Source organism: Spermophilus citellus (genome assembly GCF_964194105.1).
Source record: "Spermophilus citellus genome assembly, chromosome: 10".
Lineage (NCBI taxonomy): Eukaryota > Metazoa > Chordata > Mammalia > Rodentia > Sciuridae > Spermophilus > Spermophilus citellus.
This window is the reverse complement of record NC_138197.1, coordinates 8,841,727-8,867,268: the sequence shown is the minus strand read 5'-3', so window position 1 is coordinate 8,867,268 and position 25,542 is coordinate 8,841,727. Positions and strand designations below refer to the sequence as shown.

The 25,542-nt window shown below is 37.2% G+C and overlaps 1 pseudogene across 1 annotated transcript; it reads left to right on the top strand.

Annotated features, from left to right (window-relative positions):
• Nucleotides 1–1,151: 1,151 nt before the first annotated feature.
• LOC308658614 (phospholipid scramblase 1-like) lies at nucleotides 1,152–25,232 on the top strand (annotated as a pseudogene). Its single transcript has 8 exons — nucleotides 1,152–1,271; nucleotides 7,164–7,189; nucleotides 9,231–9,424; nucleotides 10,789–10,831; nucleotides 13,365–13,589; nucleotides 14,738–14,895; nucleotides 19,835–19,996; nucleotides 25,176–25,232. The product of its transcript is annotated as a phospholipid scramblase 1-like (transcript).
• Nucleotides 25,233–25,542: the final 310 nt, after the last annotated feature.

Below are 25,542 nucleotides of genomic sequence, written 5' to 3'. Positions count from 1 at the left end.
GTGACCTATAAATTAAAGTAACTTAAAGAGCATGTTAGCACAACCAGAAGTTAAAATAAAAAAAAATTCCACTGTGAATGCTAGTCATCAAAATGAGGGGAAAAGACTCTTCTCCACTTTACCTTATGATGGCTCTATTTCCCCCCAAATTGCTGAGGTATCAATTTGAGGAGGACAGTTTGAACTAAGTGCATCGCAACGCTTCCTTCTCTTGACTAGACTCTAAAAATTCTAAGTGAAAAGAAGCAGCAAACTAAAATGAATGCTTTGTGTACTGCTTGATGGGCAAATTTTATGATGGTTATTTCTAAGATAGTGTTTGACGTCTCTGTTTTTGGTTACTCTGCCTTAGTAACTTTTTACGAGTCTTTTGCTTGTCATCAGTTAATTATTTTATTTAATTCTCTGGAGGTAACAACTGCAATTAAAAACTTAGCATTATTTGTCTTGGTTCAGAATGATTCATCATTAAAATTTTCAGCCAAGAAAAAAAAATAAAAAAAGAAAAAAAAGAAAGAAAATGGGCGGGGCCGTTGGCTCCCTACTGCAGCCCAGCGACCGTCCCGCCTCCAGCTTGGCTGTCCTACTAGCTACTCGCGACTTGGGGCACCGGCACCGGGACTACGGGGAAGGAAGTCGTGTTGCACACGGAGGATCCGGGAAACGAAACCAGGAGCCACGGTGAGGTCACTTCGAGGCCTCCTTCCAGTTTTCTTCAGGAGAGGTTGTGCAATGGCTGTACCCGGCAGACAGGAGGAGAGTCGCTGCCCAGTACACGGTTCCAGGACCAGGGCTCCTGGGGGGCTGCGCATTGACAGCGACAGTCAGATGGTGGACGCCCTTCTCTGTCGCCTACCAGGGCGGGTCTGCCTGGATTGTGTAGAAGAGACTTCGGCTGCCTCATTCTTTTTGATGGAGTGGGGGAGAAGGGCCCGGGAAGTAGAGAGGGCCCTCGCCAAGGGGTCCTAGCTGTTTCGGTGGTAGCCCTGGCCCAGCCCAGAGGCAGTTCAAAGGCAAGGCACGTCCAGGAATGAGAAAAGCTGGCCTGGCTCTCCTTGCACACTGCTGTGTGCTTCATAGCTCAGAGAGCTTCTCTGAATTGAGGCCAGAAGGTGAGCTCAGAGCTTCTGACAGCATCATGGGGTAATAGGAGGAGGGAGTAAGTAAAGCTGCTAGCTGCCACTGAACAGCAAACATTAATTGGAGTTATGGCTGCAGCTCAAACTCTGCTTGGCAATCCAGAACACCAGATGAATAGGGAAGACAGAACGGTAGGTGGCAGGTGGGTGAACCCTTTGCTTCAGAGTCACATGTCAGTTTCAATCCTGTCTCTACTGTCTTACAGCTGTGGACTCTGGGCCAGTGTCTTCACTCGTGTTCCTTCAGTTGCCTCATCTCTGAAATCTCTAAAATTGTGTAACTATTACAAGAACCACCAAATTAAGACAGAGCATTGTGTGCATTAATATAAGGTGCAGGAGCCCCATCTGGCACTGCAGAACATCCCAGGGAAAGCTCGCTCCCATTATTACAAGCATTTGACAAAGTGCCTGCTGCTCCCAGCTGACCTTCTGAATCCCAGTTGGCTTTATTGATGCACTGGCATTCCTGGAAGTCTGGGCAGGACCACTTCCCAGTTCCAGGAACCAGCGCTTAGCATTTCACATTTCCCAACTGGAGACATGTTAGAGAGCCACAGCTTGGTGAGTGTTCTTAGGCAGATCAGAGCTCCTTCCCCTTCCTGATCCTGCCTCACAGCAGAACTTTCTCTTAATGCCACCCTGACACTTGCAATACTTGTAGGGCTTTGAACAATGAACATACACATGGGAATGAAAAATGAAATGAGTAGGATTCTATGTTTGGATAGAAAACCATCCTCACCTGCCGCAGTCTGGCTGGGCACAAAATCACGAGCCACTCAAGCAGGAACAAACTCTCAAGGAGCTCTCTCTCCTCTGCTCCCAGATCTCTCATTGCCTGAATGAGCCAAAATACTTCCAGCCTCAGGACTTGTGCTCTGGAGGTTCCCATAGCTAGAGCACAGTCACTCCAGGTACAACCCACACCCAGGACACCACCCAGTGGATGGTTGTAGACATTTTTCAACTCAGATCTGAGTTGCCTGACAATGTCACTGTCACTATCAACTAAATCATTGCCCTCATAGCCCTTTCTTCTAGCATCATTATTTTTTACTCAGAGTACTTAATGTATTGTAAATATTTAAATACAATTATATCTCTACATGTGTATTTTACATGTTTATAATAAATAATAAATATCACATATTTGTAGTAACTGTGTTCCATGTTTTCCTAGTGTCTGATGTAGTGATTTGCAAGCCCTGTGCCTTCAATTAATGTTTCTTGAATAATAGGATACAAGCTAAGTGAATATTTATAAATTTGTAAATGAATATGTATGTGTACATTGTGTGTCTATATGCACACATAAGACTATTTGAAGAATGATAGATTAAAAAAAAGTACTTAAATTAATCAGCACTAACAATTGTTATTTCCATTTTCCAAGTTTTGTTTTTAAAAAGTTCTTAGAAAAAAGTTTTGCCTATGTAAGTAAAATCTACGTGACCACAAGCGTAAATTGAAATTCAAGCCTTTTCAGTCTTATGTAATGACAGTCTTTTAAAAATTGTTACTGAAAGTTGGCCATTTGGGAGAATGTCTTTATTTTTTCAATGAGCATGAGTGCCAAGAACTTGCCCCTGGAATCAGGAATCATTTAAGTTATGTAGCTAGTTATTTATTTCTATGACATTAAGTAACTATCGTATATTTACTTACAGGCTTTGTTTGCTCATTTATAGGTAATAAAGTAAACACCTCAAATTTATGAGGCAGCAGTGGGTTGTCCAGAAAGGCTTTTCAAGAATAAATATGCCCTGGGCTGGAGTTGTAGCTCAGTGGTAGAGCGCTTGCTTAGCACGTGTGAGGCACTGGGTTTGATCCTCAGCACCACATAAAAATAAATAAATAAAATAAAGATATTGTGTCCAGTTACAATTAAAAATAAAGGAAAAAGAATAAATACACAAGTCAAATGAGAAACACTAACTTTGAAGATCAGTTTTTTGTGTCTTTTGGCTCTTTGGTTTACTGCTTAGTTTTTTAAACACTTGGCCACTGCAATCTCGTTTTATCCTAGTTGATGTAGGATCTATGTTTTAATTCAAAGCTTACTACAAAGTAACTACCCCAAATTGGTTGTAAGCCTATTTTGTCTAGTTTTGTTGAACATGAAATACAGAAGTAGATTTTTATAGGAAGACTCCCTGTTATAACATTGCAATTATAATCAGCCTCTGTAAAAGGCCTCTGTCTCATATTTTACAGGTATGGGCAGCGATGTACTCAAATGCTCACCAACTCTTATCATGTCCATATTTTAAAAGAAAACAGTTATTGTTCAGCTTAACTGTTACCCCAACCACAATGAAACCACAATAGATGAAATGTTTTTCTCTTCAGAAGTTAATCAAACCTTCTTTGAATGCATGCAAGTTACCCACAAACATACCTACAAGAACATGGAAATTATTTTTTTTTAAAGAGAGAGTGAGAGAGGAGAGAGAGAGAGAGAGAATTTTTTTAATATTTATTTATTTTTTTAGTTCTCGGCGGACACAACATCTTTGTTGGTATGTGGTGCTGAGGATTGAACCCGGGCCGCACGCACACCAGGCGAGCGCGCTACCGCTTGAGCCAGATCCCCAGCCCAAGAACATGGAAATTATTTGATTTTTGATTTACCTCAACCAATGTTGCCTTGTCTCATTGGCCTACTCCCATTACTTTTCTTCTCCCCAAACAAAATCTTATTCTCACTTATTGTTAGGGAGCTAGAGACCTGGACTTCTGGTGAAAGTTTTTAGAGCAGTAAAGTTGTGCTAAAATAATTTAAAACATACACCATCATATTAGGGCTTGAGAAGAACATGAATTGGTTTATCTTGTGTTTGGGTTAGAAAGATTTGTTCTTAGGCAGTTGAGAAGTAAATTCAGAACTACAACCCAAATTTAGTTTATGCCAACTTTATAAGGACAGTAATTTTAGGATCTTCTAAAATTATAAATGCTTCCCTTTGGGTTCTAGATTTTACATTAGTACATTTTGAAAGCATTCAAACAGAAACTTCAAGATCCCAGGAAATGGACCAAATGGTTTAGCTTTATCAAAACACAAAATTTCAACAAATTGAATGGACAGGTTTAATGAGCTTTTAGTAGCAATCCATGAATAAAGCAGTTTTTTGACTAAAAATAGAAAACTTACACTGGGAATGGCTGAACAGTCGGTTTTTATAAAGCAGCTTAAGAGGGAACTATGAAACCATATAACATTAAAGACAAGTTGGCAGTAGAATGAGATGGACATCATTACCCTAAATACATGTCTGAAGACAAGAATGGTATGAATATACTTTGGGTACAACCACAGTGTGCTCTATATGTGTAATATGAATTATAATGCATTCTGATGTCATATATAACACAATAAAAATAAAAGACAAGTTGGTTAACAACTGGTAACTTCAGGTTGCTCTTCTTAAAATAGTTATGGTGGGGGCCCTGACTATGCTAGCTAAAACCAGCTGTTTGCAGTTAACAATCTTTTCCTGATTTCTAGAAGCTCAGATAAACAACTTAGCTTCAGTTTGGTGACATGGAATTTTATCATGAGTGATTCCATTTTGCTTTGGTCTGTTAGAGCTTTGTTCAGGAGTTCAAACAAAACCAAGAGCTTGCAGTAAGTTTTATTTGACAATGACGATATGAACTATGAAGCTGGAATTGGATATCCTGTATGCTGTTTCACCCTCTCCCTGCTGGTAGAGGTTTACAATGATAAAACAGTCCAGAATGAATTTGAAAGTGATATACTTAGATGTACATAATAGGTAATAACTCAATTTCTCCAAAGCTGCCCCTAAACGGAATTAGGGAGAAGTGTATAGTAATTAGATTGTGACAAAGTTTTGTATTTTTCTTGGAGTGATTATGATTCCAATGGCACAATATGATTTTGGTTATAGACTTGTTTTCTTTTGGTACTGCATAAATATGTTTTCTTTTTCCATGAAGTCTTTTTAGCATTTGTTTTTTAGTAAGAACACTGGAAGCAGTTATTTAGTTATCATGTTAACTTAATTAACTAATTTCACTAGAACATAGCTCAGTCATTTTCCCCAGTTGAGTAATGTTGTGCTTGGAATAGGTCCATGATCCTTTGTATTAGAGTTATGTAGAGAAACAGAACAATGCAGAGTTTTTTTTTTTAATAAGAAATTGACTCATACAATTTTTTATGCAAAGTCCCATATTCAACAGTTTGTAAATGGGACACAGACACTAGTATGGCAGTATATAAAAAGCAGATGTGTAACCGATGTAAATCTGCAATATGTATACGGGGTAAAAATGGGAGTTCATAATCTGCTTGAATCAAATGTATGAAACATGATATGTCAAGAGCTTTGTAATGTTTTGAACAACTAATAATAAAAAAAGAAAAAAGAAAAAAAAAAGAAAATTCAGGGATGAAATTCAGTCTGAATCCAAAGATCTGAGTACCCGGGGAGTCAATGATGCAGACACCAGCATGGGTCTGAAGGCCTGAGAGCCAGAAACACTGAGACCAGAACACAGACAAAATGGCAGGAGGAGTTGGATTCCTCTTTCCTCCACCTCTTCTTCTACTCAGACTCTCAAAGAGTAGATGAAGCTCACCCACACTGTGTAGGGAAATTTAATAACTCATTCCACAGACCCAAGTGCTTGCTTCATCAAAAAGCATCTAAATACCTCTGGAAATAAGGTTTAATCTGAGTACACTCTAGCCAGTCAAGTCAACACATGAAATTATCCATCACATGTCTACCCTTATTAATGTGCCATTCATATGCCTCTCTTAAAATAAATTTATAACCTAGCTACCCCAAGTATAATTGAACATGCACTGGGGTATCTTCCCAGAAGAGGACATAAAGTCCTTGAGTGACTTTTACTCTTTTCCTTGTTATACCTTAACTTAAATGCTATGATGTCAGATTAAAAAAAAATGCTTGAACACTGTGATATATCATCTGTACATCTTATGTTACATGATATGAGATGAAGAGAGTAGGGAAAGCACACACACATCAGACATAGCTAAAAGTGGAGGAAATAATCTTATCATTACAGTCCTTGTTTCTGAAACTGGTCACATGATCATAACTGGTATCTATAGCTTTCTTCTACTGCTCTGTTAATCCCCTTTTCCTCCAGCAAGCACCTCTATAGGTACAAAGGTCAGTTAACACATTACACCAGAGCTTATGATGTGCCATTTTTAATGCCTGAGATATTGTGTGATTACTAAAATTCTAAAAGCCACGGGAAAATGAGGATGGAACCTTTATCTTCAATACTGTTTCACATACTTTTAACTATAGTTGAAGATGTAATAAAACAAAACTGGGATAAAGAAAGTAATCAGGGAACAAATGCACACTATTTTAGCCTGTGTTTTATTTTCTCTTTCTAGAATTTCTGTTCAAGATGAGAATGATCTCTGACCAAAGCACACATCAGGGCTGAATGTTTCACTTGGTACTCATTAGACAAGGACTCAGAGGCACAAAATGAGTCAGGCCTTTTCATATTTGTTGCTCGAGTTGTGCAGAACAGACCATGGGATGTGGAATTTCTAGAGATAATCACCCAGTGTGCCCTGTGAGTTCCCCTTTCTTGCTCCCGTGCTGGTCTGTTCCTGAATCCCAGCTCAGAGGCTGGACACTGGACCATATGCTTCCTCTGGATGTGTAGGTCCTGAAGGCTGCAGTTTTTAGCTTGCTTGGCAGTGGGGGGTCACAGGCTTACAGTGTTCCTTCATAATTTTTTTGCATCATTGGATCTTCTCCCCCAAAAGCTTTTAGAAAGTGTCTGCCATCATGGGCCACCCAACAACTTCTGAAATCCTACTCAAAGTAGCATGGGAAATAGGGCCCCACCCAGAGGTTTAAAGGACTAGGTGATGCTAGATGAGGTTAATAGAGAGGACTGTTCCATGAATGTGACTGTGTAGTTTAGAGCACCTTTTTTTCTACAGTCATATTTGAACTTGTAGATATTGTGTTAATATCAAATCTTCTTTTTCAGGACTATGTAAACCATGGACAAGAAAAGTAAGTAATTTAAGTGTTTTCTTTCCTCCCTGTATTAAATTTATGGTTAACTTGTCTTTCTCATATAGTTTTCTTTCCTTCTTTTTTTTAATACTTCTGCAAGGTTGTCATTTGTATCTGTGTTTAGGTGTCTAATGCTCAGCACTCCTAAAACCTTTGTGAGATATAAATGACAGATCTCACTTTTTTGCTCAGAATCCTCCAATTCCTGCCAATCACACTTGGAAGAAAACACCAGATCTTCCTAAGGTCCCAGAGAGGAGCTGTTTCCTACTGTTCTACTGATAGCTAACCCTATTCTTCTCTTGATGATGTTTCTGTTTTTCTAACATGACACATTCATTCCCAAAGTCGGAGTTTTTGCATTTTTCTTTTCCTTCCTCTTGGAACTGTTCTCACTAGAGCTTTTCCCTTGTCATCTTTTGGGTCACAACAGGAATTCTATCTGCCTAAAGTAACAGCCTCTTACCCTGCTGCTGACCAGATGTGTTCTTTTTTCCCATCAGGTAAATCTGAAAACGTTTTTTTTTTTTTTTTAAAGAGAGAGTGATAGAGGGAGAGTGGTATGTGGTGCTGAGGATCGAACCCGGGCCGCACGCATGCCAGACGAGCGCGCTACCGCTTGAGCCACATCCCCAGCCCCTGAAAACGTTTTGAAAATTTATTTTTTTACTACCCAAAGATAACTGTCAGCAGCCAGAGAGCAGCTGCCTTCTTGATAACAGTTTCTCCTCATTCTTCAACGGATCCTGTCACATTACTTATCATCTGTAAACATTCTTTTATTTTAAAAGAAATAAAATCCAACTGGGCATGGTGCTGCACACCTGTAATCCCAGCAGCTCAGGAGGCGAGGCTTTGCTAAGCAACTCAGTGAGATCCTGTCTCTAAATAAAATACAAAAAGGGCTGGGGATGTGGCTCAGTGGTTGAATGCCCCTGAGTTCAATCTCCACTACCAAAAAAAAAAAAAAAAAGGAATGAAATCCAAAAGTGATATTTGTAAGTTGCTAATATGTTTAACTTGTTTGTGAAGTCTTGTTTTTTTAGTGATATGCAAATTCATTTTCAGTTTTCCATTCAAATTTATTTTCTGTTCTAGGTATTTTTGCATGACTCAGTGCTGTAATATTGTGGACCTCAGTCTTCTGAAATGATATTCCATTCCTCAGGAGTTGCTAGTCTGTGGACTATGCAAATAAGCTAATTAAGCAGCACTGCAAACACACATTTGCATGGAACATAAAGAACATACTTACCAAATTTCTTCCTCTATTCTGCTTCATAAATACTCATGAAATGCTGCTCTAGCTTTTTGCCCTCTTTGTTTTCAAAGTATATTTTTTCAGATAACTGAAAGTGCAAAATTTAAATTTCTAACCAAAATATTATAATTGATTTCTTAAAAACGTATTGAACATAACTTAGGAAAGAATACTCGGCAGACCGAAACCCCAGGCAAACTACTAACCCAGACAGGTGTTTGGAATCAACTAAAAGGAATGCCATGCTTTTCTCTATATACTGAGTCTTCTCAATGATAGATAGCACTATAATATTTGGACTGGACAATTCTTGTTATCTGGGAAATGTTCTGGGTAGTTTCAGGTGTATAGCAACATCCCTGGCTCCTTCCACACTGAAGTGACGATGCTCTTAGAAATACTGACTCATGCCTTTATTTTGGGTTTCCCAATGACAACTCTGATTTTCATGAAGACATACCAGAATCTTTATGCAGGTTACTCTCCGTCATTGTTGATGTATATTTTCCATCTAAGATGGAAAGGGAAATCTAAGAGTGGAAGGAGAAGGCTGTGGCCAATTCTATTCACAGCCACCCCCCTCAAAATAGAGGAGGATGTGAAACCAAGCATGTTTTATGTAAAAAGCTCTGAAAAATAAAATCACACTTTAAATTTCACCGACATAGGATTTCTGAGTCAGAGTTTGATTTATAGATAGCCAGGTAATTCTTAAAGGCTTTGTAATTCTATTTTTTTCTGTATAATTACAAATTATTTCTCTTTTTCATATTTTAGAAACTTTAGGACAGTCTGGTAACCCAGAGCCCGAGGATTCCTATCCTGGGACCACAAGTGCTTACCCAGAACCCTGGGCTGACATTCCACTCCCACCATATAGCTTTTCACAGTTTGGTGGACCTCCAGGGACACTATTGATGCCTGTGCCACCACCTCTGAACTGCCCACCTGGATTAGAACATTTAATTCTGGTAATTTCAAATACATAAAATACTCAAAAAACTGTGCTTCCAGTTTACTTACCAAATTAGTTATAATGATAAAATTATTAATTATAAAAGTTATAATGATAAAATAATTAGTTATAATGATAAAGCAATTATTTTCTTTTTATTAATTATCTTTGGAAATGGTAACATCATGTTTGGTTAATAGATCCACTCCAATTCTTTTAGATTCAGTTTACTTTGAAACAAAATACGAACGTCTTTGCTAATTGTGTTTTCTATTATCTTGCATATAGTGTATGCTTGAAATCAAAAGCAAACACTTGTTTAGCACTATTTTCTAGGCTTTGTTCTAAGCATAATGCCTGTATTGACTGAATCCTCATACTGTGTGGTGTATAGAACCTATAATATTCTGTTTTACACAAGATAAAGCTGAGGTCCAGAGACAATATACAGCTTGCTCAGTGTTTAAAACCTAAGGAAGCAGGTCTGGCTCTTTTATCCTGGTACCTTGATTCTGGACCCCATACCCTTTAATATTAATACTGAATAATTTCCTTGACAGGTGAAAAAAAACTTTTTATAAATCTTAAGTGTTCAGCTTCAGTAAGTGGTACCAAAAAGAGTGTTTATGTGTAACATGATGATCATATTCTTATAATTATTAATTTTTAAAATCAATACAATGTTTATTATAAATATCAACAACAAGGAAAAAGAAATGTTGAATTTTGCAGTATTACATGATAGCTTATTTATCAATGTGAGTAAGTAAAATAGCACTATGAAGGTAAGTAAAATACACTATGAAGTTCTATATGTCTAATCTATAAACAACTAGATATTTCCATGATAAAAACTGATGTTTACGTAAATGAATTGTCTCTTTCCTACTAGCTTACTTTCTCACAATGCACTTAAGGAGTGTTTAACCACTCATCTTTCCACAAAATACCCTGAAATGTATATATTTTTAAAAATCAAGGTCATAAAATGTGTTGAAATCTTATTTACCACAAATGATGATATCAAGTGCACTTAAAAGAATACTTTTGAAACTTGCAGAAAAATTCTTTAATTGGATTAAACATTGTTCATATTTTATACACCTCATCTCAAAAGAGCACTGTGCTCTAATTTTTATAAATACCAGAATAACTCAACTTTAATTCACTTAAATTTATCTTCATCAATAGTGAATACTTTCAAATACATATTTTCAATTTAAAACATGTTAACTATAATTTTACATTAAAAAGTAATATAGACTATAATAAAAATTTAATATGAATAAATGTTAACATGTAGTACTAAACAATGAATTATGAATATTGATTGGTTGGCTGAAACATTTGAAATTCTTAATTTTGTTTTTACTCTAATAGATAGATCAGTTACTGGTTCAGCAGCAAGTTAAAATTCTGGAAGGTATGTATTCACTGTATTCTTCACATTTTTAGAAAGACAGAATATTAAGCAGATGAAACCATATGAACTCCCCAAAATACAGCACTCTAGATGACATAGGATGATAAACGTATTAATGTGCAAATGTCTCTTCAGAATAAGCAAACCACGAAAGTCATCAGCAATTCATTTCTAATCAAATAAAATTTACTTTATAAGTGTTATTTACAATAGTAAATGTTGTTATAGTAAATGTTATTTTTATTGACATCTGTCCTTATGATGTAGAAACTAAACTAGAAGAAAACTATCAAGATGTAATTTTGCTCTTCTCCTTCTCTCTCTCCAAGTCATTCTAAAAGTTTTGATCATTTTACTGGTTTCTACAAGCTCAGCTCTGTTCTCCCAATTTGAGATCACTTTGAGAATGGCACATAATCACGTGTGTTAGTTCAGCTGCTTTAGTACATTTCCAAAGTGAGTGATCTTCTGAATTCAAATGGGGATGTTTGGGAAAAATTGTTGTTCATGCCCACAGTTTCTTCTGGGATGAGATGAACCCAGTGGAATGTGTGGTCCATGGGCTCTGGGTTCCCCGGGGATTATGGGGACAGTACAGGGTTGGCAGATGCTCACCACGGGTCTGGATGCTTCTTCCTGCAAGAGCGCTGCTGCTCCTGTGTGGGCCCAATGTATCCAGGGCTCCCAGTTTCAGGAATAAACCCACAAAGCCAAAAATACTTCAGGATGTTTGCCAAGGAAAGAGGCCCAGGTAGATGTATGAATGATGGCGTCCTCCTTGCAGATATCAAGGCATAATAGAAACTCCGGTGGTTTGTTAGAGACTCATATTCACCTTTTCCACTGGTAGAAAGTTGTATTCCACTGGTAGACATTAGAACATGAACTGTATTATCAGAGTAATCAATTTTGTTAAAATGCACAATTGTCATCTTTCACGTTTAAATTGCTTATAAATTATTAGATATATATAATGTTTTGGTGTGGTTTCCATTCTTTAAAATAACTTTTTTTTTCTCTAGAATGCAACAACTTTTTAAATAATTTGTATTCTGAATTAAAAAAAAATTCTATTCTATGGTATACATTACTGGGATTATAAAATCCAAAAGGCCAGTCACTATATATTATATAGCATTCCATTTCTATTTTTTAGATACATAAGATTTATGTATATTTCAGTATATGTCTTTAATGTAGAATATATAGTGACAGATTCACTAGTTTTTAATTCTTAATTTTAAAAAGAGATATCTTTAAATTCATCTGTTGTGAGTAATATGAAAAGTACTAGTTTATTTTTGGCATCTGAAATTATGACAAGCACTTAAACCTTCGCCTAACTGAAAACTTAATAGATGCTAACAATATAACTGCAGATGCTTTTGATTTCATTTTTTCCCATGTAACTGAAAGGAAACTTGAGATTTTGAAAGACTGTTGATCTCATTTTGCAGACACAAGTATAAAAGTTTTGAGATTAAGCTACGTCATCAAGCCACAAGTTGGTTAATAGATGCCCTCTCAGAAATAAATTTAATTTTTAAAATTAGTTTTTAAGCTTTTTCAAAAACCTCAGCTTGTGGCAGATGTTGTGACTAAAGATAGTCCTTTAAAGGCCAAGACTAGGCCAGTTTGAGTCCCCTCAAATTCCTTGAGAGAGGCTACAGTGATAGGACTTGTGAAGGACAAATTCAACTGTTCAGGGTCCCTCTGGTTGCATGTAAGGTTTCCACCATGTGGATCTATGGGGAAATTTCTTTGGTAAGGTGATGTTTTGGTGTCAGCATCTGTCACTCCTCCCTTTCCCTCATGAAACGATGAGCTACCTGAGGTGCTGTGTTCACCTTGGGATGCCCACCATCTAGATATTTCGAGTTGAAGCCCTAGTTCCCTAGCCTGGTCCTGTCCCTTTCCTCCTGCCTAATACCCATCTCCCACTTCTCACTTCTCGACACATCCTGCTGAGCTGAACCAGGGTGCTGTGGGCCCCATGTGATGGTCTAATTCACCTTCCACTTTCACTCTCTCCCTTTTGACATGGGTCCATTGAGAGCAATCCCCACCCATTGCCACATTGCTCAAACACAAAGGCAAAAAATAAGATACAAATATGGTTTATTAAATAAATCTCCAACCCATTGTTTTGATGTAGTATTTCATAGAATATGGATACAGAAAACATCCTAGAGACCCTCCCTAACATGTGAAAACTACCACTATGTGAACATTTTATCTATGTAGCCAGTACCACTGTACCCACCTGTAGCGCGATACCAGGAGAGTGACTTGTTTTCTTTTCCATATTTTTCATAATGATTCAAATTCTTTGTATATTAATATCTCTTCTCACCCTTCCCCTTTGCATTTTTTTCTCACTCTGATCATCTCTGAACAATATCCCTTTTTCATCTTTCCTCTTCTACTTGGAATAGCATTCACCACTGATCCAGCTAGATATTACAACGTCTTAAGACATATTCAACATTTTTAACATACTGGTGACTGTGATTTCTTCTTTTTTTGTCTTTAGCCATCACAGGTTTCGAAACTAATAACAGATATGAAATAAAGGACAGACTGAAACAGACAATCTACTTTGCCGTGGAAGATAACGATTGCTGCACTCGCAATTTCTGTGGGTATAACAGGCCTTTTACCATAAAGATCCTTACTCTTTCAGGTCAAGAAATCATAATTCTGAAGAGACCACTACGATGTAATAGCTGTTTCTTCCCCTGCTGCCTGCAAAAGGTCTGTGAGCAATTATTAGAAAAGTCTGTGAAGTAGTTCAGTAAGAATTTTCACCCTTTCATGGAACTTGCATAACCAAACGAGATCTAATGGCAAAGTGACCATGAGCTATAGAGTTAGTATTTAGTCAATTGCATAGAAAGGAAGGCATGTAACCAATAGTCCTCTGTCCCTAAATAGTTTTCCCCATAGGGTTGATCAATAGCTCAGAGATGAGAGAATTCTTTATACCTTATACCCAATGACTATGATAAGCATGATCAAAATTGATGGAGTTACACCTTTGAAAATATCGTAGAATACCATTCTAAGAGCACATGGAAAAAGAAATGTGTGGGATCCCACAGGTCTGCAACTCAGTCATCCTATACAGATTGCTGAGAAACCAGGACACAGAGATAACACAGGCAAACAGTTATTCGAGGTCTTAACTCTGTACTTACTTTGAGAGGATAGGTGAATTATTCCCATCAAGTGATTCCTATCATTCATTATTCATTAATTACTTTGCTTTCCACATCATTTGGGATAGGAATAATTTAGTACAAATTTTGGCCTCAAAAGAGTTGGATGGGAAATGCTGTGCAGTTGAATAGTGCATTAACATGCATCCTGTTACCTTGAACTTTTCAAAAGGTCATTCCAGGTGAGCACAGTGAGGCACCGTCATGCTCACCCAGCTAATGAATAAGTCAAAATTCCAGTGGCTGGATTCTTTTTATTATAGTAGCACGAATGCTCATATTTGAACATTGCACCATTGAGCAGAGATCTGTCCATACATATAAGCCAGTGGTTTTAAAGGAGTTTAAGAAAACAGTTCCTTAACAATTTAGACAGTCTTTGAAAGTAGGGAACTTGAAAACCATGTAAGTGGAGATCAATGCTTTAGAACACTATCTGTGCAGTCTGCCTGAATTTCTGCTCATCTCTTCCATAAACTGAAGAATCTGGTGCAAGTTTATTTACCCCTGCCTTCTTTAGTCAGGTCCTCTATAAAGGATGGAAAGGAATAGTACTGACCTAGTGAGGATGTGTTGGGCATTGGAACAATATCTGACATTGAAAAAGTGCTCAGTAAATGAAAGCTACTAGTAGACATTATGACAGTGATAATTATATTCACAAATGTCCTTTTGCTTTTGTAGATAGAAGTTCAAGCTCCTCCTGGTGTACCTATAGGTTATGTTTCTCAGACCTGGCACCCATGTTTTCCCAAGTTCAGTGTTCAAAATGAGAACAGAAAGGAAGTACTGAAAGTTATTGGTCCAATTATGGTGTGTAACTGCAGCGCCAACATTGATTTTGAGGTAACAGATGGGATGGTTTGCTTTCCTAATATAAAAAGAATCTATTTTTTCACAAGATGGAACAAATATCTTAAATAAGTATTTGTGTACAGATATTTCAAGAGAAAGAAACTATGCTCATATATTTACTCTGGGCTCCAGAGACATGTATTGATCCAGTTAAAGGTCAGTATTGATTATGCTAAGTGAAGAAAAGAGAAGCAAAGTCATGTTAAAAAAAATAAGCCAAGTATCTAACACTTAAACATTCTTTCTGTATATTATCCATTTTAAATGGAATGCCAACCTTGACAACTCCACGATCTGTACTTTATCTATATCACAGTTTCATAGGATTACCACATACCTCGTTTCATGTGAACAATTAGGTCATTTCATTCAGTTTTCAAAGTCAGAATCCAACTGGTAGTGTGTTAAATTCATTGGCTATTTTTTAATTGACATTTTTATGACGCTAAGGCTTTCACATGCCAGAAATGTTACAACTTTTATTTATTCATGTCTTGTTTTGGATTCTTTATAAGACCACATAAGTTTATATATATAGAAAATGTGCGCCTTTTTTGTTAAATTTATTCCTAAGTAGCTTATCGGTATTTTTTGATGTTAAAGAGGTATATTTATATTTTAGATGTTTATTGCTAACATTGAGAAAAATCTTTGTGTTTTTACTTTTCATTCAGTCACATGTTTGCATTCTAGTGTGTAGGAGGTGTTTCTCTTTTGTTTACTTGCGTTTTCTATGTATAGAATTGCAATATAAATGGGATTGGGAGCTCTTCTAATGTATACATGCTGAATACCTCCTTTTCTTCCATGCTATTTTCAATAGCAAAGATGAATATAATGGTAATAATGGAAATACTGGTAAATGTTTTATAATTCTAACTCTTTGCTATAGTGTTTCATAGTATTTTTTCATTCCTATTTCACCTAGACGAATTAGCAAGCTTTTTTGTGTTTTGAAAATGACTCACACAGAAAGTACTTGGAGTTTATGGATGACATGGTGATAATTGTTAACAAGAATGTAGGTACAGAGAATGTAGAATTGGAGAGTTGGCTCCTGACAGAATTTCATTCACAAAAACAGGGTGACAGCTAGATTTAGCTCATGAACCATTGCTCACTGATTCCAGACCTAGATTCTTATTGGGATTTACTACTCAATTTTCAAAAAGGTAGAATATTATGGTCAAGAGTTCAGACTCTGTGATAGACTATCTGAATTTGAAACACATGTCCACAAATTCTTGCCTGGGTGACCTAAAACAAATTACCTAACATTTGTTCACCTCATTTTTTAAATATAAAAGTTGGGTATAATACTACATGTCTTGCAAGGTTTTTAAGAGAATTACATCACCCCATAATTGAAAACCCTTTACATGCTATGCATATATCAAACATTATATACAAATACCAAATTAGTAACTTAGAAATTGCTTTTTAAGCAACCATTCTTATGATCAGATGTTTTTAATTGCAAAGATATTCTAGTATTTTAGGCTATATTGTAGAACATTCTTCTGATACATACCTTGGCTCTCTGTTCCACTGTTCTTTACGAATAGTGATGTTCACATTATTTCTTTGGTATTCTTTTTAAATATCTTTATCTGTTATTGGTATTAAGTTGATGGATTTACAAGTTTAGTACTACATAATACGCTGTTCTTTTTGTTTTTGTTTATTTTGGTACCAGGGATTGAACTCAGGGGCACTTGACCACTAAGCCACATACCCAGCCCTATTTTGTATTTTATTTAGAGACAGGGTCTTACTGAGTTGCTTAGTGCCTCACTTTTGCTAAGGCTGGCTCTGAACTCGTGATCCTCCTGCATCAGCCTCCCAAGCTGCTGGGATTATAGCTGTGGGCCAACACGTCCAGCTACACTGTTCTTTTTATTTGCACTTTTGATATCAAATGTGCATTTTCTCCCCACAACAACATTCTCCAATTCTCCAGATACCAACTGGGTGTCCTACAACTCAGTTTAATAATGATGTTAACTATCTGACATTAGCACAGACCCTACAGACTAAGGTCTCAATCTCAAAAGACAGCCTGATTTCAGACACTAATCACAAATCCAAAATTTCCTGCTCTTCTGACCAGCTGTTGATAACATGGGATTTCCACAGCTCCCTTTACAGTTTTGAAAATTTGCTAAAACTGCTCATAAGATCCAGGAGCCCCTTCACTTGTGCTAACAGTTTATTTCAAAGGCTATTATTGTAAAGAATGGAGATGAATAGCCAGAAGAGCTGAGTGGAGCAAGGGTTCAGGGCACCCAGCCCTTGGAGCAGGGGTAGAACATGGAGGTGTTCACTACCCTGGAGAGACTCTGAGTATCCATGATAGACTAATCCATTCTCTACTGGTGGGTAACTCAGACCCCAGCCCCTGTCTCACCACTGGAACTCAGTGTGGGACTGAAATCCAACACTCCAGTCATCACTAGATCTTTCTGATGTTCAACCTCCATGCTAAAGTGAAGCTATCAGGGATCTACCCCCAATACCCATCTCATTAGCGTACAAAAGTCTTCACTCAGTAGAGTCCTGGATTTTGAAGCTGTGTGCCAGGTATCTGGGACCAACACTAAATGAAACAAGATTTTGCCTATCATCCTTATCATTGAGGAAGTTACAGGGTTATAGTAGCCCTGTGTGTTAGGAAGCAGGGACAAAAACTGGACACCTTTTCTTTGGCAGCACAAGCACCAACTTATTTCCAGAGGTCGAAAGACTATGTATAGGAGAATTTAGGGTTTTTAAATGTTCTTTAGAATTTAGCAAAATACCATCTATTATTTTTCAGTTATTAGTGTTCTTATCCTCCCTAAAAGTGATATTTCCTACTTGCACAAATTTTAGTAAAATTTTCAATTTTTTTTTTTTTGTTGTTGTAAGTATCAAAATGGGGAAATAGATCATTACGTTTAGTAGTTGGTTGACAGGGTCTGGTAAATAAGCTATCTTCTGGATTGTTTTCATTTATACAAGTGTTTCAAAATTAAACTAAATTTAGATAATAAAATGGAAAGTTTTTCATGAGTTGCTTTAAATACTCAGATGACAGCTACCAAAGGAGAAGACACCAAGTTATGCAAGATGAGATCTCCTGAGTCCATTATACCTCACTAGTGTTGCATAACAAGTAACCCCTAAAACTCAGAAGTTACAAAATACATTGTCACATGCTATGGGTCTGCAGGTCACCTGTTTTTCTGAGGATATACCAGGTCTCAGAGAGATGGACCAGTTTCAGGTGGCCTCAAGTCTGATCCAGGAATGTTCACTCTGGATTTGTAAAAGCAGTTGTCATCTGGATACAGTTTTGCTTGTGGCTCTGTACCTGATACCCAGAGTGAAATCACTTAGCCACATGTTAGGTCCCGGCTCATGTCACATCTGTAAACAGTGCTTATTCAAACAAATGAGAAGGCAAATCTTCATGGTCAAGGAGCACTGAGATGCTGCAGAGGGAAAATTAAATAAATATTTGATGAACAGTAATCCGAGTTTCATATTAAAAGTTTATTCCAGGCTGTTAAGAACCCATTCCAACAGATGCAGATAAAACAAATCAAGTGGTTTTAATTTCTCCATTGGTATCTAGCTGGTCCCAGCCAGAGGCAAGGGCTTCAGGGGATGCTTCTAGCATAAGGGGTGCTTGGTTCAGATTAGAAAAGGACACACTTTCCTGGGGTAGGTGAAACTTCCCATGGAGGAAGCTTGGTGAACGCTGGCAATGTGCATCCTCACTGTCCACCTGGATGAGTACCTGTGTCTGTGCACACGTGAGTCCACTCTACATGAAGATCCTCAGCTTTACTCAGTCATATTTTTTACAATTCTTCCTTTTATCAAAATAGAAAAATTTCACATTGGGGTCTTTGATTCATACTCCTTTCCTTTTTCTTGTTCACCAACCCCACCTATTAAACTGTCTGTCCCACCCTTGACCTGATGGACTGCGCTCATCAAGGTGCTTATAGGTCACTGCTGTGAGGTCAGGCAACAGGTGGCAACCAACAGGAGGCAGGTTTAAAAAGGCCAATGAACGAGGCTTTATTGAGACTCACTACCAGGTGGAACTCCATCAGACCCACAGAGTGGACAGGAGGAGGGTCTGATGAGAAACTGGACTAGAATTTTATGGGGCTTGCGGCAGGAAGGGAAGGGCTTGGGACAGGAAAAGGGATTTTTAGAGTTGGTCAGGGGAACTGGCTGAGATCCAGGTTTGGCTAGGAGATCCCGCTGATTGACAGAAGGTTCCTTTGGTGCCTGATTGATGTTTCTTTGCTGCTCACCGGCTGGTTGGTGCTTTGTTCCTAAGTCACCGCCACCGACTGGACAACTTCCTTCACTCAAAACTGCCAATCTTCTTTCCTAGGTAATTAGCAATGTATGTTTCCCAATAGTGGGCGGGAAGAAATCCCTACCAAATATTTAAACTTTCAGACTATGTATACTATCTGTGCTTCCTAAAGTAGAAATCAGAGACATGTTTTACTCAGTACCTTTCTGACAGCTTCTAGAATGTTCATCAAAGAAACATTTCAAAATTTTATACATTTCTGCTTCAACTTTGATGTGGACCAATTCAAATGATTTATTAGTTTCTTAAGTAAGACAAAATGTTAGATTTCAGCAAAACTATAATTATCCTTTTTCTGTATGATGAAACGATTTTTTCATGTATCTATAAATATGCACAGGTGCCTATTGTGGGATTCAATATTTGTATTGTAGTGAGGGATACAATATTTGTAGCTACATGTAGTGCATAATTTTAATAGACTATTTACAATATTCTATACAATCTGGATTATATAGATTATTTTATTTAACTCCAGATTTGAAAGTAGGTTTGTTAATAGTTTACTGGACTTAAGACTTATCTTTTTGTTTGTTTTGCTTTGCAATTCAGGTTAAATCTCTTGATAAAGGAACTATGGTTGGCAAGATTTCCAAGCAGTGGGCTGGTTTTATCAAAGAACTTTTTACAAACAGTGATAACTTTGGGATCCAGTTTCCTTTAGACCTCGATGTGAAAATGAAGGCTGTGATGCTTGGGGCCTGCTTCCTCATTGTGAGTCTGTCCTTTCTGATCCTGGTTGTAGGTAGTTTCTATCTATAATGACTGCCTATCTAATGCTGGCTTCAGTATCATTGTGAAGTGATTCAATGAAGTGTGCATTTTAAGATGACCGTAAAGGAACAGGTTCTATGCAAGAGTTCCCACTTAACCTACCTCTGAATTTCTATTCAATGCTTACACTTTGGATTCACAAATGCCTAGTTTTTGTCCAAAAGGCCTGGCAAAGAGAAGAAAAGAACTTTCTATACAGCAGAGGTCCTGGTTTAGGGGTAATAATAATAATAATAAATAATAATAATAAAGTTGATGCTTAGGAGAGGAATTTGAGTTAAGACTTACATGGAATAAAACTGTGAGACATGGGGATTTAATCTTGATTCCTTATTAAATGAAATCATGTACTACTGTAGTATAATACTTCAGTTAAAAAAAAAACACAAAAAACCCAAAGAACCAGGCCATACTCCAATTCAACTAAGTCAGAAGCTGAAAAGGAAAAGGTTTGTAGAGCATTCCAGGAACTTCTGCTGTGTAGTCAAATTAGAGGATTAACGGGACCAAGCAATTATCTTCAACTTTAATGCACAAGAGAAAACACAGGTAGTTTTCAAACTTCAATGTCCAGATCGTATCCAAATGTATTAAGCATAAATCTCTGCAGATGGGAGGGTCTTCAGTCTGTTTAGAACTCCTAGGTGACTCTAGTGTGCAACCAAGGTTTGGGACCACTAGATAAATACCTTAAACATTGATTTGATTTGGGGATGCAATCAGAAACAAAACTAATAGTTAAGGATATACAACAAAAGGATCTAATTTCTTCAACAGATAAATGACAAAGAAAATTTAAAAATAAAAATACAGAAATTTGAGAAACGTCAACCTAATTATAGTTTGTGGACCAGGTTTGAATACTGATTTGAACAAACTAATGTAACAACATTTTTGTGTTTTTCTGAGAAATTTGAATATTGACTGGCTATTTGATGGTAAAATGGAATTATTAATTTTTTAGATATAGTAATGACATTATGTTAGGTAAAAGCAAAACTGAATCCATAACTTTTAGAGGCACATACTGAAGTATTTCAGAGGATATGTTTTAAATAGTATTGGAGAGTTGCTTTTAAATAATGGGGGTGAAAGCAGAGAATTCTAGGAAGTTGAATAATTAAGCAAATATGGTTATGTTAATAATTACTGAACTAGGTGAAGAGTTACTGGGACTTTATTATACTATTCTCTCTAATTTAGCATATATGTAATATTTCTGTTAATAAATATTAGTTTAATTTTTAAATAATAATATTATTGTGATATTTATAGGGTTTGCTATGAGGTTTTGATATAGTATACAATGTGGAATGAATAAATCAAGCTAATGAATATATCCTCAAGTACCTGTCATTCTCTTGGGGTCTGAAGATGTAAAATTCACTATTTAAGCAATTTTGAAATTTGCAATATGTTATTACTAACTATGATCTCAGTGTTGTGCAATAGATCACTAAAATATATTCTTCCTAAGTGAAACACATTTGGAAACTTTGATGCATCTCCCATTTCCACAGTCCACCTCCCTAGCCCCAACTTCAGAGAACCACCATTCCATTCTCTACTTCTATAATTTCAGCATTTTTAGATACTACACATAAGTGAGATTGTGAGAATTTTCTTTCTTTCCCTGGTTTACTTCACAAAGTTTAACATTGCCCACAACAAAATTTCCTTGTTAAGTCTGTATATCCTTTTTGAATGTGAATCATATTTTATTTATCCATTACTTTTTTTTTAGGATTTTTACTGAGGGGTGCTTAACTATAGAGCTATAACCCCAGCCTTTTATTATTATTATTATTATTATTATTATTATTATTATTATTAATTTTGAGACAGAGTCTCACTAAATTGCTGAGTCTGGCTTTCAATTTGTGATCCTTCAGTCTCAGCCTCCTGAGCTGCTAGGATTATGAGTGTGTGCCACCACACCTGACTATTTTTTGATGGACAGTTATGTTGGGTCTGTATCTCTGTTATTGTGAATCATTCTGCAATAACTATGGGAGTCTAGATGTTTCTTTGGCAGATATTTTTGGCTATTCTTTTGGATAAACATCTAAAAGTAGGATGTGTCATAGTTTAATTCTTTTTGAGTTTTTTGAGCTATTTTCCATAACAACTATACTAATTAATATTGCTACTAAAAGGAATATTCCTTTGAACACTTTTTTTTCTTTTTGATAATAGCCATACTAACAAGGGTGAGGTGATATCTCATTGCGGTTTCAATTTGCATTTCTCTGATCATTAGTGATGTTGAGCCTTTTTTTCATACATCCATTGACCTTTCCTGTGCCTTCTTTTGAAAAATGATCCTTTGCCTGTTTTTTGGGTGTGTGTGTGGTGCTGGGGATCCAACCCAAAACCTCTGCATGATAAGTAAGCATTCTACCACCAACTTATATATCCACAGCAGTTTTAATCATTGTATGTGTTTTCTTGCTATTTAGTATTTTATACATTGTTGTTGTGAGGGGGAAAAATTGCTACATATGCAGTCAAGGAGAGAAAGAATGTCCAGGCACTTCTGCCTCTTTCATGTTTTATTCATTCAAATTACTCAATACAATTTCACTCTATAGGTTCTTAATCAAGAAAACAACAATCCTTAATATTAGGCACTGCAATAGACATAATCCACTCACAGCAAACAATTCTAGATTAATTAATTCACAGCAAACTATTCTAGATTAATTCTAAGCACTGCAAACACACTTAATCATGACAGGCTCATGACAGACATTCCCTCTGCATGCTAAGTCAAGTGTCAGATCAAAAGTCTCAAGCCTTAGGCTCTAAGTCCAGCAGATGCACACTCACTCAGACTGCAGTGATCAGGTTCAGAACCAAGGCAGGCTTTTCCTGGCATGGAGTGGACAACCAGTTGAGGAGAGGGTCATACAGAGAAGTTTCGGCTCTCACCAAGGCCCAGATGAGGCAGTAGAGTTTGAGAGCAGTGAGGATCATGCAGAGGATCAGGAAACTGATGACAAGTGATGGGATGTCAGTTCAGATCCTCATCAGGATCTCCACCTGGAGTGCATCCTTGTTTCGGCTGGCTGAATCCCTGTTCATCAACTCTGTACTAAATTTTGGGGCTTTTGACTCCTCTTTTCAATCATTACCAGCTACCACTGGATTTCTCCATGGCATTATTTACCTTGGGGTCAGAAACATGTGGTCTGGTGGTCTCCACCCTGATCTTCTCGCCTTTTCCTCCTATCAGGCGAGGACAGCCTGCCAGGGGCTTCACTCTGTTTATCAGGGTGAGGGGAAGTAACTTGTTTGAGGCCATACTGGAGGGATCTGTTGGATGTGCCTGGTGAGACTGCAGGTTTCAAACTGGAGTTTTTAAAGTGGCATTGCTTAGGCTCAGGCCTAAGGCCATCCTCTCAATAGTGGTTCTTAGCCCCTTTTCAGATGTATGAGTTCAAGCATTTTCTCTCAACCCACAAGTTATCTCTTGCCTCGTTGGTTGTTCCCTTTGTGATACAGGAGTTCATTGAATGGATGAAATCACATTTATTGACTTTTCCATTCGATGCCTGTGCTTTTGGAATCATATCCAGGAAATAATTTTCCAGATCAATGTTATGAATCTCCCCTCCTAAATTTTCTTCTTGTGGTTTATAGTTTCAGGTCTTACATTTAAGCCTTTAATCCATTTTTCATTGGCTATTTTTAGTACCCAGTGTGAGATAATGACCTGGTTTCATTATTTTGCATGTGGCTATCCAGTTTCCTAGTACCATGTTGTGGTTTAGATGTGGACTCCCTCTAAGCTCATGTGTGAGACAACGAAAGAAAGTTTAGAAATGAATGATTGGATTATGAAAGTCTTAACCCAATTAGTGAATTAATCCCCTGGTGAGGATTAACTGAGTGGTAACTGAAGGTGGTTAGGGTGTGGCTAGAGGAGGTGGGTCCCTTGGGGGGGCCTGCCTTTGGGGGTATAAATTTTGTATCTGGCTAGTGGAATCTCTCTCTGCTTTCTGATCATCCTGTGAGCAGCTTCCTCTGCCACACTCGTCCTCCATCATGATCAGCCTCACCTCGAGGCTCAAGGAATGGAACCTGCTGTCTTTGGAGTGAGCCCTCTGAAATTGTGAGCCCCAAAATGAAATTTTGCTCCTCTAAAATTGTTCCTCTCTGGTCTTTTAGTCACAGCCACCAAAAGTTGAGTATAACACACCATTTATTGATGGCACTGTCCTTTCCCCATTGTGTATTTTTGATATCTTTGTCAAATATCAATTGATCATTAAAAAATGGGTTTCTCTCTTTCTGGGTTTTCTGTCCTGTTCCATTAGTTAGTATGCCTGTGTGTATATAAGAACCAAACTGTTTGGATTGCTGTAGTTTTTTAACATGTTTTGAGACCAGGGCAAGAGGTCCTCAGATTTGTGTTTCTTACTCAAAATTGCATGACTTATTCAGGTTCTTTTGTGGTTTCATACAAATATTAGAATTGTTTTTTCTATTTTTTGAAAAATGATATTGGGTTTTTGATAGGTATCACACTGAATCTATATTTTATTGCTCTGTTTTTATTGCTCTGTTGTATAAAATATTACCAATATTGATTCCTGTAATCCATGCTCGCTGTATAGGTTTCTGCTTATTTGTGTCATCTTCAATTTCTTTCATCAATACCTTATAGTTTTCAGTGTACAGATCTCTTACATCCTTGGTTACACCTGAGTAGTTTATATATAATTGTAAATGAGATTGTGTTCTTAATTTGTTATACATGAGAAAAGTCATATTACTAGAGAAGGACTAAAACACATTAAGGAAGAAATATTTAAATAGGAGGATTTCAAGGGGGATTAGAAAAAAGATGACATTCATGGAAATTAACAGAGGATCAACTAAATTCATTCAGAGATCAGGATATAGATGGAAAGAAAGGATTAAATTGCTATAAGTGGGGAGCTGATGGCAGAGCTTGCATGGCTGCAGTCTTTCCTAGATCTACTCTACACTGCATTTTTCTTGCTCACAAATATTTCACTGTGTGTGATCAGTTCCTTCAGTTTTCTGCCTCTGAGAATCCATCCCCTGCTTTACCAAAGAAAATTCACATATGAATTTTTCTTTTTTTTCCTAGGACTTCATGTTTTTTGAAAATACTGGATTACAGAGACCAAAAATAAGAATATGGTAGTGGATTTGTGAAAATATCCTCAGAAAATTTGAAGGCTGTGTATTGATAGAGATCATCTAATAGGAAACCCCGTGGCTGCTTCTTCTCTGTGGAAATCACTCACACCTGAATAAAATGAACCGAAATGCCCACACCTTCCATTGTAGGGTTTTGCTTTAATTAGAGATTGTTTTCTGTCTCTTGCTGCCTTATGAACATTTGCACACACCTGTGTGAAGGTTCACTATGAATGTGGGAAAAGAACATTGGGGGGTGGGGTTTGGAGTTGTGGCTCAGTGATAGAGTGCTCGCCTAGCATGCATAAAGCACT